Consider the following 16769-nt stretch of genomic DNA (forward strand, 5'->3'; position numbering starts at 1 on the left):
TTTCTTATCTCTCCTTGCTATTCTTCCGAATGGTTGTCTGAGGAGGCCTTACAAACAGCTATGAAAAGAAGAGAAGTGAAAGGGAAAGAAGCAAAGGGAAGATATACCCATTTGAAACCTACTTTATGTCGAGTTAAATTTTTACATCAAAGAAAAAATGGACATTTACCTACTACATGATCTTTATCCATTTATACTACAAGTATGTACTCCATATATCCTGTTTTGGGAGCAGGAGTTACAGTCCTAGGTGAAAGGCTATTTTGAAAGTACTCTGTAAACTTAAAAATTTCAGTTATTAGTATCATGTTTAAATCAAGGGTAACTCTGACAGGCTTGATCTGTTTCGGGTGAACTAAGGGGCGCAGTGGATCTGGATTGGCGGCTGAAGGCATAGGTAACGGAGCGGAAGCGACAGAGTTGAGAGCGTGAGTGAGCGCACGGGGTAGGTGGGTGAACACGCAGGGGGGGATCTGCAGGCGTGGAGACAGGCACACAGGAAGCACAGAAGCGCCGGGCGCAGGACGCGGTGACGACTACGCCGGACGTGGTGACGTAGGGCGCAGGCCGCAGCGGGGGGCGGACTCTGGGCCTTTCTTCCCCTTCTGATTTTCCCCCTCCCCCCTTTTCTCCCTTTCCGGGTTTGGTTTCCCCGTTTTCTCCCCCTCTCCCCCTTCCTTCCCAAGCCCCTTTCCCCTCCCCCGCCCCAGTCCCCCCTGCTCCCCCGCCCTGGGTCCTGGGGAAACCCCCGCTGAGAAGAGCCCGCCCCCAGAAGCGCGCCGCCGCCGGCCGTCGGGGCCGAGCCGCAGCCGAGCGGCCGTGGGCCCGGGCGGCGGGCGGAGACGCTGGCGCCCTCCCCGCTACGGCCCGCGTGAGGTGAGGCCACCTCCGGGCCGAGGGGGCGGGCGACGCGGGCGGCCCGTGGGGAGGGGGCGTGGCGGCCGCGCGGGCGGGTGGGTGGCTGGGCGGAGGCCCCCTGGCCTGGGTTCCCCGCGCTGGCGCTGCCCGGACCCACGGGCTGTGGGTCGACCCGAGCCTCCGGTGAAGGACGGCTCGGAGGCCAGAGACGCCCCGGGTGTGTACCGGGAGCGCAGGCGAGAAGCGAGGGGCGCGGGGCGGGGGCTGGGGGGACTGGGGCCACCTGTGGCCTGTGCGGTGGGACCTAAAAACTTGCGCCCTTGTGCTCCAGGGTGACTAGTCCTATGTGTTTCTTGGATCTCCGTTTTTCTTCGAGCCTTGGAAAAATGGGAGGGAAAGATGTTGGAGTGTTTCAGATCTTGGTGGTGCCCGAGTTTATTAGAGGGACAGAGATTTGATTTGGAACATACAAGGAGATGTTTCTGGAGCTTAAAAGTTGGGCCTACGCTTCTTCTGGAGCTAACTCTTGAGGCTTTGAAAACTCTTCTCGGTTTTGATTATCTCTGGAGCCCCAAATTGCAACATTTGTGACCATTAGCCTAGTAACTCCACAGAGTATTTATTCATTCAAAATGAATTGTTCTTGGATAATGATGAAAAATGACCGAATAACAGTCCCAGAGGTTCATTAAACCAGAGACCGGTGTGGAAAAATTTAAATTCAGCTCTCAGTTGGATGGATGTCCTTCTATGTTATTTTTTCCAAATAGATTTAACTAACATTGGGAAGCTTGAGCCCTGTGTTGTTGGTACGCAACATGGTGACTGGTGGAGGGAGGTGACAGGTTCCACTTAAGAACTTGCACAAATACCTAGCTTTTTTAAAAAAAAATTGTATTTTTGGATAGTCAGATTGACATTTGACTCAGTTGCTTGTGCTCCTCCTTCTTCTTAATGCTTTTTTTCCCCCCTCGTTTTATTTCTCTTATCTCCCCGCCCTGAGGAGTCTGGGGCATCAAGACTAAAATGGCTTAAATAGTGGTAGAAAGTGGTAGTCAATTCAGTTCACTTTTAGTTGTATTTTTCCTTCCCTTTGCATTTCTCCACAGGGCTGAGAGAACGGAGAACCTTTCTTGAGGGTCTGATGAACTCTCAGCAAAAGTTGTATTACTAATTTTCACTAACAGTTAATAATATTTTACAGTGTTATTTTTCAGTGGTTAAATTCCAGTGAAGTGTCCACTGTATGATTGACACTATAGATCTTCAGTTTTAAAACAAAATTTAAAAAACTTGCGCATGTAAGAATAGGATGCCTGATTTTTTTAAATCGAAAGGAGTCTGAAGAGATGGCTTCCTTCCTGTATCAGAATAAAACCCAGAGACTTTACAGTCGTCTTTAAAGTCCAAGATCTGTAGCAGCCTTACCTGCTGCCCCCTTCTTCCGCGCAGCAGCAAAGGCACTGGTCTCCTCACTGTTGCTTGAGCACTTAGGCACATCTGCCTAAGCAGCTGTGCTGGTGAGCCTTCCTGGATCACCTTTTTCTTATAAAGCTGCATAACCCTGTATCCTCACCTCCTTTAGGTCTTTACTCAAAAGTCACTCTAACAGTGACATTTCCTAGACATCTAAATTGCAAAGCCCTTCCTCCACATAGTTACATAACTTTCTATCCCACTTTGCTTTAATTTCCTCCTTACTCATCAACAGATAACATATATGTTTAGTCTCACCCTTTAGAAAATAAGCTTCGTGAGGTTTAGATAATCTTTATCAGTTGCTGTATCCTCAGCTCTTAGCATAGCCCTTGACCTGCAGCAGGTGCTCAACAAATTTATTGACTAGGTAGAGTAGTTTTATTCTTGAATGCTCTCATTGTCATAAATGAGAGACATGGATTTCCACTAGGCTTTTATAAGCTATTTATTGGAAGAACTTGAGATTTTTTTTCTGTCAGTTCTTGCCACGTTTCTGTTTTGATAGAAGTCTTGTGTTTTCAGGTTTTTGAGTGAAAGCACTTTGAAAGCAGAGAGGATGGAGTGTGGTGTCTTAGAGGAAGATTATCTCAGATCTCATGTGGTCAGAATTTTTACTGTTTCAGGCTCTTCCTGGAGATTGGTTCACATCCTCGAAGAGACAAATATCACCATGCTTACCTCTTTGGCCTCAGAACTAAGTAGGCTGGTTCCACTGAATTTTTCAGTAGACTGAAGATGTTACTATTATAGTCTGGGCTGTATGGATTACGCCCCCCGCCCCCCCCCCCCATTAATGTGGAGACAGTTGAGCTTGAAAATTTGTAAGAAAACCCTTCTCTAACAATGGTGGAGTGTTTGATTGTGGGGAACATCTGATCCTTCTTTCCACAAACCCATTTTTGGGGTCATTTTTAGCAACTAAATTAAGTCTGAGGATAAAGGAGCGGGCCCCCTGAGTTCTGTGGATTTTCTGTCATTTATTTTTTCCTTTCTTATTTCTTGATTGGTGTATTTGTTATCTTCATTGACCTTCTGGCTAAAGTGGCCTGGATGAGATTTCTCTCTGGGGGCAGCCCTGGCTACTGTTTTTCAGCTTAGGAAGGTGAAAGGGGTGAGAGAGTGCTTTTAACACTTTGTAAGAATGCTGGTTGCAAAGCTGTTTTTATTTAAATTTTTATCAGGACATTGAAAGCTTCCAATCCTATGAGAGAAAGGTTTGAGTTGGGGGTGAGAGTATGGGAGAATTGGGGATCATGTGTATATTGGATTGGGTCTGATGCTGTTATTATTAATGTAGAGAAGTATATTCTCGTTTTGTGAATACTTTCTGGTAAAATTTTGGCACATTGATAAAAGCTTCTACCACATTTGTTCCTTTTAAAGTCCTTTCACAAAGTTTCTAGGAAGTCTGTCTCAGTACCTAGAGATACTCAAACATCTTACATTCTCACCTCTTAAGAGATAATTACTGTACTGAGTACTGATGTTTTAGTATAGGTAATGGTTTCTGAATGAGGTATTGCTTGTTCTGTGCCAGGTCTCTTCATGAACTCGAGGAAAGCTTTTAGGAGAAAGCAAGTTTTGAGGAAGGGATAAAAGTGCTGCGTTTTCATTACATGGCTCCGGGAAGTGCAGAGGAGAGAATTTTATGAAATTCTGTGTGTGTGCAGATGGGTGTTGTTTTTATTTTATTTTTCCTTCTGTGTCTACTAGTGAGATGGGATAAAGGACTCTAACTGTCACTCTGTGAAATGTGCTGCCAACTTACAAGTAGGGAAAATAACTGGACTCATGGCTTGAATATGTGTGCATGAATACAGTTGGTGGGTCTAATTTTAGAGACCGTCTTCATACACAGTGGCTTTAGTGTTTTCCTCCTGCTGTATCCTTTCACCCTCTGTAGAAAACATTCCACTTCATTGTCTTTTCTGGTTACCTTTTGTTCTTACTATGGTTGCCACTTTGGTAAAGTAGCACTTGTTGCATCTCTCTGATGAAGTTATTCTGTCTGTTCCTTCTTAAATTTGAGTTTATTTCTGAAAACAGATATAGATAGGAAAGATTTCTTAACCTTGATCTGTTTTAATTCCTTTTTGAGTTCCCTTAGATTTCCTTAGCATGTGTGTGTTTTCTCCAACTCTTAAAAAAATAGGTGTTGAAAGCTCTAATTACAGTAATCTGCAGTGCTTCGATCATTTTTACTTGGGCTGTATGAAAGGAAAGATTTGGGGATGTTTTGTAAATCCAGGCACTTTTTGCTTTTCTGCAAGATCTGTTGTGAGTTGTGCAATCCAGTTGTTTGATGCTATACTGGGAAAACCGTTTCTGCTTTCTAGTTTTTGTTTTTTTAATTAATTAATTAGTTAATTTGGCTGCATCGGGTCTTAGATGCATCATGCGGGATTTTTCACTGTGGCGCTCAGACTCCAGTTGCGGTGAGCAGGCTTAGTTGCTTCAGCATCTGGGATCTTCGTGCCCCTGATCAGGGATTGAAACCTATATCCCCTGCATTGCTAGGTGGATTCTTAACCATTGGACCATCACAGAAGTCCTGTCAGCTTTCTAGTTTTGACAGTAAGTTTCCTGGAATGTTTTAAAAAAGAACTAATCAAATTGGGAACCCCAGCCTGGAGATGAGAGAGGATAAGGAGAAAAGGTAAAGAAAAAAACAAACACCCTAAGGCTCAGGCAGTCATGTCTCCAGTAGTCAAAACACTTCTGGTAATTTTTAAAAGACACTTTATTCTATCCCTCCTTAATTTGTATACCACAAGGGACAAAAAAAATCTTTGCAGTCTCTTTAACTGCTAGGAGATAATTTTTAGACCTTTCTGGGTATTTTCTTGGGGGAACAAAATGGAACAAAATGAAGCCAGTTGTTAAGTGTTCTTGTAAGGTCTCTTCCCTGACTTAGACCAATGCACTAAAGGTGTTAGTTTTGTTTTGCAGCTTGTGTTTGTTTTTCATTGAAGACTAAGACTCTTTTGCAGGCAAGTAAAAACTGTAGTTTTATACCCATACAATTACTTTGAGGTCCCAAAATATCTCAGCTTAAGTCCTTATCCTGTAGAGCTAGAAGTGTAAAGATAAATGAGGTAATCAGCAGGGTTTAAAATAATCAGTCCAGCGATTAGGACTCTGTGCTTTCGCTGCTGAGGGGCTGCGTTCAATCCCTGGTGGAGAAACTAAGATCCCGCAAGCCTCGTGGCGTGGCCAAAAAAATAAAAAAATGAAGCTCTATAAGTTAAAAAAGAAACAGTTCAATTTCTTTTTTCTTTTTTAAATTAATTTTTATTGGAGTATAGTTGATTTACAATGTTGTGTTTGTTTCTGCTGTATAGCAGAGCGAATCAGTTACACATATATCCACTCTTTTAGAATTTTCCCCATATAGCTCATTACAGAGTTATTAATTAATTAGTTTATTTATTTATTTTTGGCTGTGCTTGATCTTCATTGCTGTGCAGGCTTTTCTCTGGTTGCAGCAAATGGGGGCTACTCTCTAGTTGTGGTGCTCAAACTTCTCATTTCGGTGGCTTCTGTCATTGCTGAGCAGGGGCTCTAGGGGGGTGGGCTTCAGTAGTTGCAGCACATGGGTCAGTAAATTTTTGTTTGTGAGCCTGTGCTCTGGAGGATAGGCTCAGTAATTGTGGCACATGGGCTTAGTTCCTCTGTGGCAGGCATGTGGGATTGTCCCTGATCAGGGATCGAACCCGTGTCTCCTGCATTGACAGGCATATTTTTTATCACTGAGCCACCAGGATGCCCTTTAATTAATTTTTATTAAGGTATAGTTGCTTTACAGTGTTGTGCTAGTTTCTGCTGTATAGCAAAGTGAATCAGCTATGTGTGCACGTGTGCCAAGTCACTTCAGTCGTGTGAGACTTTCTGCAACTCTGTGGACTATTATAGCCTGTCAGGTTTCTCTGTCCATGCGATTCTCTAGGTAAGAATGCTGGAGCGGGTTGCCATGTTGTCCTCCAGGGGCTCTTCGCAACCCAGGGATCGAAACTGTGTTTCTTGCATCTCCTGCATTAATGGCAGACTGCTGCTGCTGCTGCTGCTGCTAGTTACCGCTATTTACCACTAGCGCCACCTGGGAAGCCTGAATCAGCTATCAGTTCAGTTCAGTCGCTCAGTCGTGTCCGACTCTTTGCAACCCCGTGAATTCAGACTCAAATTGAAGAAAGTAGGGAAAACTGCTAGACCATTCAGGTATGACCTAAATCAAATCCCTTATGATTATACAGTGGAAGTGAGAAATAGATTTAAGGGCCTAGATCTGATAGATAGAGTGCCTGATGAACTATGGAATCAGCTATACATACACATATATCTCCTCTTTTTTAGATTTCCTTCCCATTTAGGTCACCACAGAGCATTTAGTAGAGTTCCCTGTGCTATCTAGTAGTTTCTCATTAGTTGTCTATTTTATACATAGTATCAATAGTGTGTATATGTGGATCCCCATCTCCCAGTTCATCCCACCCCTGAAGTACTCGGAAGCCCAGATTTCAGAGTGTTGATTCCCTGTGCTGTAAGTAGGTTCTTACTGTTGTGTTGTTGTGTAGTTGCTAAGTCATGTCCAACTCTTTGGTGACCCATGGACTGTAGCCTGCCAGGCTCTTTTGTCCTTGGAATTTCCCAGGCAAGAATACTGGAGTAGGTTGATATTTCCTTCTCCAGGGCATCTTTACCACCCAGGGATCTAACCTGTGTCTCCTGCATTAGCAGGTGGATTCTTTTACTAATGAGCCACCTGGGAGGCCCAGATTCTTATTAGTTATCTATTTTATATATAGTAATGTGAATATGTCAATCCCAGTTTCCCAGTTATTCCTCACCCCCTATCCCTTTGGTAACTATAAGTTTGTTTTCTGTTTTCATGACTTTATTTCTGTTTTGTAGATAAGTTCGTTTGTACCATTTTAAAAAAATTCTACATATAAGCAATATCATATAATATTTGTCTTTCTCTGTCTGACTTAGTTCATTCAGTATGATGATCTCTAGGTCCATCCTTGTTGCTGCAAATGCTATTTCGTTCCTTTTTGAGGCTGAGTAATATTCCACTATATAATGGATCTTCCTGGTGCCTACAATGCGGGAGACCTGGGTTCAATCCCTGGGTCGAGAAGATCTCCTAGAGAAGCAAATGACAACCCACTCCAGTATTCTTGCCTGGAAAATCCCATGGACGGAGGAACCTGGTTGGGCTACACATATATACACACATATATATGTATCACGTCTTCTTTGTTCCTCTGTTGCTTCCATGTCCTGGCTATTGTAAATAGTGCTGCTTTGAACATTGGGATGCAGGTATCTTTTTGAATTATGGTGTTCTCCTGGTTTATACCTAGGAGCGGGACTGCTGGATCATGTGGTAGTTCTTTTTTTACTTTTTTAAGGAACCTCCATACTGTTCCCTGGGGCTTCCCTGGAGAAGAATCCGCTTCTGGGGCTCAGTGGTAAAGAATTGGCCCGCCAATGCAGGAGATGCAGGTTTGATCCCTGGGTTGGGAAGATCCCCTGGAGAAGGAAATGGCAACTGACTCCAGTATTCTTGCCTGGGAAACCCCACGGACAGAGGAACCTGGCACACTACAGTCCATGGAGTTGCAGAGTTGGACACGACTTAGTGACTAAACAACAAACAAATAATACTGTTCTCCATAGTGGCTGTACCAATTTACATTCCCTCCAACAGTGTGGGAGCGTTTTCTTTTCTCTATACCCTCTCTAGCGTTTATTATTTGTAGATTTTTTGATGATGGCCTTTTGACCAGTATGAGGTGATACTTCATTGTAGTTTTGATTGCCTTTCTGTAGTAAGGCAAATGTTGAGGATATTTTCATGTGCCTACTGGCCCTCTGTATGTCTTATTTGGAGAAATATCTATTTAGATCTTCCACCCATTTTTTGATTGGGTTTTTCTTTTTTAATTGTGCTTCATGAGCTGCTTGTATATATTTGGAGCTTAATCCCTTGTCTGTTGCTTCATTTGCAAATACTTTCTTTCATTTTGAGGGTTGCCATTTTGTTTATGATTTCCTTTGCTGTGCAAAAACTTTAATGAAATAACTTAGTTTATTTCTAATTGGTATTTGTTGATTGTGCATCTGTGAGGCAGTGGGAAAAGAAAGAGAAAAAAGTGACTTGCAGACCAGTCAAGTTCTCACTTGATCTTTTGGAGGTAATGTTTTTTGATAGTATTTATTTGTCTGTTTTTGGCTGTGCTGGGTCTTCATTGCTGTGTGGGCTTTTCTCTAGCTACAGCCAGTGGGGTCTGCTCTTTGTTGTGGTGCGCAGGCTTCTCATTTCCATGACTTCTCAGTCTCTAGGGCGTGCGGACTTCAGTACTTGTGGTTCCTGGGCTTGGTTGCTCTGCAGCATCCCTTCCCGTACCAGGGATCAAACCATGTCTCTCCTTGGCAGGTGGATTCTAACACTGAGCCACCAGGGAAGCCCTGGAGGTAATTTCTTTAAGTTAATTTTTATTGGAATATATTTGCTTTGCAATGTTGTGTTTCTGCTCTACAGCGAAGTCAATCAGTTATGCAAACACATGTATATTTATATGTAAATCCCACCCTTTTTAGATTTCCTTCCTGTTTAGATCACCACAGAGCTCTGAATAGAGTTCCCTGTGCTATACAATAGGTTCTCATTGGTTTTCTGTTTTATATGTAGTAGTATATATATGTCAATCCCAATCTCCCAATTCATCCCATCCACCCCCTTCCCCTTTGATATCCATAAGTTTTTTCTCTACATCTGTATTTCTGCTTTGCAAATGAGTTCATCTGTACCATTTTTCTAGATTCCATATAAAAGCATTAATATATGGTATTTGTTTTTCTGTTTGACTTAACTCCACTCAGCATGATGATCTCTTAATTCTGTCCATGTTGCTGCAAATGCACTATTTCATTCCTTTTCATGACTGAATAATATTCTACTGTGTATATGTTTCACATCTTCTTTATCCATTCCTTTGTTGATGGACATTTAGGCTACTTCCATGTCCTGGCTATTATAAGTAGTGCTGCAGTGAATGTTGGGATGTATGTATCTTTTTTTGTGTGTGGGGGAAATATAATTGCTTTACAATGTTATGTCAGTTTCTGCTGTACAACAAAATGAATTAGCTATTTGTATACATACATCCCCTCCCTCTTGAACCTCTTTCTCTCCCATCCCACCCCTTCCTTCCACCAATGTAGGTCATCACAGAGGACCAAGCTGGTCTCCCTTGTTACACTGCAACTTCCCACTAGTTATTTTATACACATTAATGTGTGTGTATACATTATACATTATGTAGATTATTACATATACATACGTACATTATATACATTACGTACAATGTATATATGTCAGTCCTGCATTGCAGTTTGTCTTAACCCTCAGCTTCTTCCCCATGTGTCCACAGTCTGTTCTCTATCTCTCTGTCTTTAATCCTGCCTTGCAAACAAACTCATCTGTACCATCTTTCTAGATTCCATACATATGAATTAATATATGATACTTGTTTTTTTCTTTCTGACTTACTTTACTCTATATGACAGACTCTTGGTCCACCCATATCACTGCAGATGACCTAGTTTTATTACTTTTTTATGGCTAATAGTTCAGTGTATATATGTACCACATCTTTGTCCATTCATCTGTCAGTGGATATTGAGGTTGCTTCCATGTTCTGGCTATTGTAAAGAGTGCTGCAATGAACATTGGGGTACATGTGTCTTTTTGAATTATGGTTATTATGGTTTTCTCAGGGTATATGCATAGTAGTGGGATTGCTGGGTCACATGTTATTTCTGTCTTTTGTGGTTTTTAAAATTTATTTATTGTTGTGCTAGGTCTTCGGTGCTGTGTGCGGACTTTCTCTAGTTGGGGAGAATGGGAACTACTCTCTAGTTGCGACGCATGGGCTTCTCATTGTGGCGGCTCCTCTTGTTGTGGAGCACAGGCTCTAGGCATGCGGGCTTCAGTAGCTGGACCACACCGGCTCAGTAGCTATGGCGCACTACTCTGCCGAGGCACGTGGGACCTTCTTGGACCAGCGGTCAAACCTGTGTCCCCTGCACTGGCAGGCAGATTCTTAACCTGGACCATCAGGAAAGTCCCTCTTTTTAGCCTTTTAAGGAACCTCCATACTGTTCTCCGTTGTGGCTGTACCAATTTACGTTTCCACCAACAGTTTAGGAGGGTTTTCTTTTCTCCACACCATCTCCGGCATTTATTGTTTGTAGATTTCTTTCTTTCTCTTTAAAAATTTTCTTTGTGTGTGTGTGTGTTTTATTATTTTTAGATTTTTTTGATGATGGCCATTTTGGAGGTAATTTTGCTCCCACTGCTAGTCTTCTATATAATTCTCGTCTAGTGTACAGCATAGAGGTAAACTTTTAATTATTAACTTGTTTCCTTTGCCACTTGATTCATTATCTACCTTATGTGATGTTTTTTGTGTGTTTCATGTTGATAACATTTGTGCTGCAGTGTTTATTATTAATAATGATCAAAACCATATTTCATATCTGCAAAGCATTTTCTTTTTCCTAAAAGCTCATCAAACCTTAAAGTGGTCAACATTCATATTAAAAGATAGATTTTCCAAGGATGCAGTTCATATTTTTGTGGGGGCAGTTTTTTTTGTTGCATGTACCAGTTGCGAGGACTTTTGTCAGTTTTTAAGAATTTGTGCATGGTTTTGACACATGGGCAACACTCTGGGCGTTCTTTGTGCCTTGGAGAAGAGTGGTTCAGACTTCTGTAAGCTTTGTAACAGAACAAGGAGGAAAGTAATCAAGGCAGTGACAGCTCATACTTAATAAGTGATATATTTGAAATATAGTTCTCTTCCTATGCTCAGCAAATTATGTTGTCTCCTTTGTGATTCTGTGGGAAAAGGGAGAAAGATCTAGGACAGTGACCAGCTGATAACTTGCAGGAAGCAATGTGCTATGACTGTGTAGAAGGCGAGTGGCCACTTAGTGTTTCTAAACCATTGGTGGGGCTGCTCCCAGCAGCCGTCAACATCAGTGGGAAGAATATGGTGGGCTTTGTTAATTTAATGGATTTCTTTTCATCTTTAATTCAAGTTTTCTGGAGCATTTGTCACTTTTGACCCTTCTCTTTCTTAAAATGTTTTAGTGATACTACTTTCTTTTCCACTTGCATTCCTGGCCCTTTGTACCCTGCTTATCCCTTAAATATATATTCTCCTTAAGGTTACTATTGTATTCTCTCTCTTTACCTCTGATTCTTAAACCTAATGCCGTAAGCATCTCTTGGAGAATTTAGGAATGTGACTTACAAAAGCCTTCATGATCTCACCACTGCCAGCTGCTGTGACTTAACTTGTGCCTCATTTCCCTCTTCTTACTATTCCTTCATTACAGTTCTGTTTTATTTGCTCCATAGCACTTACCACTATCTTAGTTATCTCGTTTGTTTTCTTGTCTATAGTCTGGCCATAACCAAAACCTCAAACCTGTAAGTACAGGGGTCTTGTTTATTTTGTAACTGCTGTATTCCTTGTGCCTAGAATGGTCTTTCAGGACACATTTATGGAATGAATGAATGAGTGAATGGGTGAAACATGGGTTCCTGGGCTGATGCCCAGGGATTTTGACTTAGTAGGCTTGGGATGGAGCCCAGGAATTTGTGTATTAGCAAACATTCCAGGTATTTGTGATGTCTCTGGTCAGTTGTCTTGGATAACATTTAGAAGAATATTGTCCTACATAGTTTGTCACATATCCACCCGGATAGCTTCACGTGGCATCTGTTACAAGCTGGCAATTTGTAATTCTCTGTGTCCAATTTGATATTTTACCCGAGGTGCTGCTGCTGCTGCTGGCTAAGTCGCTTCAGTCGTGTCCGACTCTGCGACCCCACAGACAGCAGCCCACCAGGCTCCCCAGTCCCTGGGATTCTCCAGGCAAGAACACTGGAGTGGGTTGCCATTTCCTTCTCCAATGCATGAAAGTGAAAAGTGAAAGTGAAGTCACTCAGTCGTGCCCGACTCTATGCGACCCCATGGACAGCGGACCACCAGGCTCCTCCATCCACAGGATTCTCCAGGCAAGAGTACTGGAGTGGGGTGCCATTGCCTTCTCCATTTACCTAAGCACTAGGTTCATTTATTCAGTGATCTCTTGAACATCTCCATATGACTGCCACACAGCATCTCAGACTCAGTATGACCAAAGCATAAATGAATTCTTTTTTCTTTGAATTATACTGCCTAGTTGTGTAAGCTAGAAACCTGGATATCATACTTTAGTCATTCTTACTGTTTGATATTAAGTAATCATGCAGTTAGGTAGCCTCTTATCTGCTCAATTTCTGATGAATCTTTTTAATTTCTCTCCATCAGCATTGCTACCATCATCTCTTATTCAGATAAGTGTAATGGCCTTTAACTGGCTTCCTTGCCCTAGTCTTATTCCTTCTAATATTTCATTTAGTTTTACCCTTCTGCCAAAGAAAACTGAAGTCTGTTGTTTTCTCCAGCTTAATTTTAAATGTCATCTTGCTCCCAGTACAAAGGCTCAGCCAAACACACATACACAGGGATTTCCCTGGTGGTCTAGTGGTTAAGGCTCTGTGCTGCTGATGCAGGGAGCATGAATTTGACCCCTGATTGGGGAACTAAGATCACATGCTGAATGGCCAGTAAATAAAATTAAGCATCTATATATGTATAATTTATTCATCTGTGCCAGGTCTTAGTTGTGGCATGTAGAATCTAGTTCCCTGATAAGGGATTGAACCTGAGCCCCCTGCATTGGGATCGTGGAGTCTTACACAGACACACACACACACACACCCCTAGCTTGTTTTATCTTACCTACCTTATATTTTGCTCTTTTTCACTTTGCTTTCAGGGTTAGGCTTCAGCTATACATGAATTCCTTGTTCATTTACCTTCCCTGTTCTCACACCTTGCCACCCTTGGGTACACCATTGTTTCAACAGGGCACCTCTGCACCCCAAAACAACAGATGCCCTCCTTCGCTTAGGTGTAATGTTCTGGATCCCTTCGGGGCATCCCAGACTTCTCATTTTGTCTGCCTTTTTTGAACCAATTTTCACAAATCTGGATTCCTCCTTGTCTTTACCATATTTCCCTCTGTACATTCCATTCTGAGTTTCCTGCTCACACTGAAGTTAAATTTTCTAGAACCGTCATCTCTCCAGTGCCAAAAGAGCTCTCTAGAGCATGTGATTTTTGTCTTATTCCTCTACTAGGTGTAAAGGAAAAGAGAAGAAAAGAAAAATAATTAGATAATTTGAGGTATATGTTCTAGAGGTCTGTTGTCTAGATTGTGATTTGGCCAGTTTGCTGTTTTTTTGGCTGTGCCACTTGGGATCTTAGTTCTCCAACCAGAGGTTGGATTGAACCTGTGCCCTTGCAATGGAAGCACATAGTGCGGTGGTGGCATTAGCACTTTGCGGTGCATCTCATTGATTTGCTGAGCATATTTTTCAGATGTTATGGTTTCCGCTGGATTCAGAAAGCAGTTGTGAATCAGACTGGCAGCAGACCCCCAAACAGTGACCAAGACCTTTTTTTGGTGCAAGTTTGGCTTTGGGAAGCGCTTTGCAGCTTCTTGGTCCTCCCACTGAGCTGGTCATCACTGATCGTTGTATACAATCCACTTTTTGTTGCCCGTCACAATTTGATCGAGACATGGTTCATCGTTGTTGCATAGGATACGAGAAGATGACACTTGAAAAGGACGCTTTTTTGATTTTCAGTCAGCTTTTGAGGCACTCATTTATCAAGCTTTTTTACCTGTCCAGTTTGCTTCAAATGCTGAACAAATGGTCGACATTGAGTTCTTTGGCAGCTTCTCATGTAGGTATAAGAGGATTTGCTTTGATGATTGCTCTCAGTTGGTCATTGTCAACTTCCAGGGGCCGGCACAGTGCTCCTCATCTTCAAAGCTCTCTTCTCCTTTGCAGAACTTGAACCACCACCTCACTATGTGTTCATTAGTAGTTCCTGAGCCAAACGCGTTGTTGATGTTGCAAGTTGTCTCTGCTACTTTCCGACCCATTTTGAACTAGAATAAGAAAATCACTTGAATTTGCTTTTTGTCTAACATATCCTTAGTCTAAAGTAAGTATAAAATAAATGGCAAATAATAAGTCATTAGCAAAAAAACATAAAGCAAGAAATGCATAACATAACCACATTTATTTAAGAACGTATTCCAATATCAAACGGCAAAGTTCAACGGTACAAAACCACAATTGCTACTGTACCAACCTAATATTTAAGCATTAGATGAGTTACTATTGTTAAAACACTCCCCTACTCCATATTAGACAAGAGTTTCCTTCATTGCATGTAGACAAAGCGGGCTATAGGCAGGATAAACACATACTAGTCTAATATATTGGAGAAGGCAATGGCACCTCACTCCAGTACTCCTGCCTGGAAAATCCCATGGACGGAGGAGCCTGGTGGGCTGCGGTCCGTGGGGTCACTAAGAGTCGGACACGACTGAGCAACTTCACTTTCACTTTTCACTTTCATGCATTGGAGAAGGAAATGGCAACCCACTCCAGGGTTCTTGCCTGGAGAATCCCAGGGACAGAGGAGCCAGGTGGGCTGCTGTCTGTGGGGTTGCACAGAGTCGGACACAACTGAAGTGACTTAGCAGCAGCAGAAGTAGCAGCAGCAGTCTAATATATCACTGTGTCCTGTGAAACCTAGTCAGCATTAGTGGATTTTTACTAACAAATGAACCCTCTTTCAGATTCATGACACACACACATGGTTTATTCAGATAAACTTGACTGCTCATACATTGCTGCTGCTGCCGCTACGTCGCTTCAGTCCTGTCCGACTCTGTGCGACCCCATAGATGTCACTGGGATTCTCCAAGCAAGAACACTGGAGTGGGCTGCCATTTCCTTCTCCAATGCATAAAAGTGAAAGTGAAGTCGCTCAGTTGTGTCCGACTCCTAGCGACCCCATGGACTGCAGCCCACCAGGCTCCTCCGTCCATGGGATTGTCCAGGCAAGAGTACAGGAGTGGGTTGCCATTGCCCTCTCCGGCTCATATATTGACCAGTGAGTAAAATAAGACATCTCTTCATAATGTCTTTTTACATTATAATTAGCTTTCTCTCCCAACATTGATTGTAAAATTTTCAAGCATACTGAAGAGTTGAAAGAATTTTACAGTTAATGTCCCTAATTGGCCTCTAAGAGCCAGTAATTAGTATTGTGCTCCATTTGCTATAGCACATATCCTAGCAGTATTTTTAACTGTAAAAAAACCAGGAAGGCAAAGAGGGTGTGCCCTTAGAGTATTTTCCCTATATGGTAAGCAAAAATATTTTTTCTTTCTTCTTAACTAAGTGAATGTGATGGCTGAAAAATTAAGTGTAATTGTTAAGATAGAATGACTGAAAGGAGTCAGACCTGTTTAGTTTCTGTGTAGGGTTTGTGAGGGAGTAAAATCAGAGCCAGTGCTTGAGACTTGAATTTTTAACCTTATTTGAGGTTCTTCGAGGCTTTTCTGTGTTTACCCTCGTGAACTCTGCTGAATCAGTGTCTTTATATGTAAAATGGAGTTGATGGTCTGTTGCCTTTTAGGATACAGGAAAATTGACTTTTGGAGGTATCTTAAGGTTAAGTATGATAATACTTCTTGATACATCTACTGATTTAAAATGTAAACACTTGAGATTGAAGGTGCCCTTAATGAATTCTTAGGCTAGCTTCAATATTGTACTTCACCTATAGTTAGTAGGTGATACAGAAGAGAGACAAAGAGGTATCTACAGATATCAGTGAGCATGCTTTCCATGTACCTGGGATGTATTTACATCTCTTGGTGGCCACAATCAGCAAGCATAGCCTACCTCACAGAAGGGTGAAAGTGAAAGTCGCTCACTTGTGTCCAACTCTGCGACCCCATGGACTATGCAGTCCATGGGATTCTCCAGGCCAGAATACTGGAGTGGGTAGCCTTTCCCTTCTCCAGGGGATCTTCCCACCCCAGGGATTGAACCCATGTCTCCCCCATTGCAGGCAGATTCTTTACCAGCTGAGCCACAAGGGAAGCCCGAGAATACTGGAATGGGTAGCCTATCCCTTCTCCAGGAGATCTTCCTGACCTAGGAATCGAACCAGGATCTTCTGCATTGCAGGCAGATTCTTTGCTAATTGAGCTATCAGGGAAGCCTTCATAGAAGGATAGTTTATATTAAATATGATCAAATTACTAGTCTCTAAATGACGTTCTCTAGTGCTACTGAATAACAGAACAGCATTGAAGTTAATATTTGCAAAGATAAAATGGTGCTTTATTTCCATGCTTTGTTTTTTTTCTTTTTCTTCCTTTTTCTCTTTGGAATTAACATTGCTTTCATAACTGTTTTTCTGCCTATTGTAGACTGA

General features: G+C 42.2%; 1 protein-coding gene across 1 annotated transcript in view; it reads left to right on the forward strand.

Annotated features, from left to right (window-relative positions):
* The first annotated feature begins 831 nt into the window (after window positions 1-831).
* The window catches only part of R3HDM2 (R3H domain containing 2), a 160856-nt gene continuing 144918 nt past the window's right edge, over window positions 832-16769 (forward strand). Inside the window, exon 1 of the mRNA XM_068970702.1 lies at window positions 832-876. The gene's annotated coding sequence lies outside the window, so the exon portion shown is untranslated. The remainder of the gene's footprint in view (window positions 877-16769) is intronic.

The sequence above is a fragment of the Capricornis sumatraensis genome, chromosome 4, assembly GCF_032405125.1.
Source record: "Capricornis sumatraensis isolate serow.1 chromosome 4, serow.2, whole genome shotgun sequence".
NCBI classification, from domain to species: domain Eukaryota; kingdom Metazoa; phylum Chordata; class Mammalia; order Artiodactyla; family Bovidae; genus Capricornis; species Capricornis sumatraensis.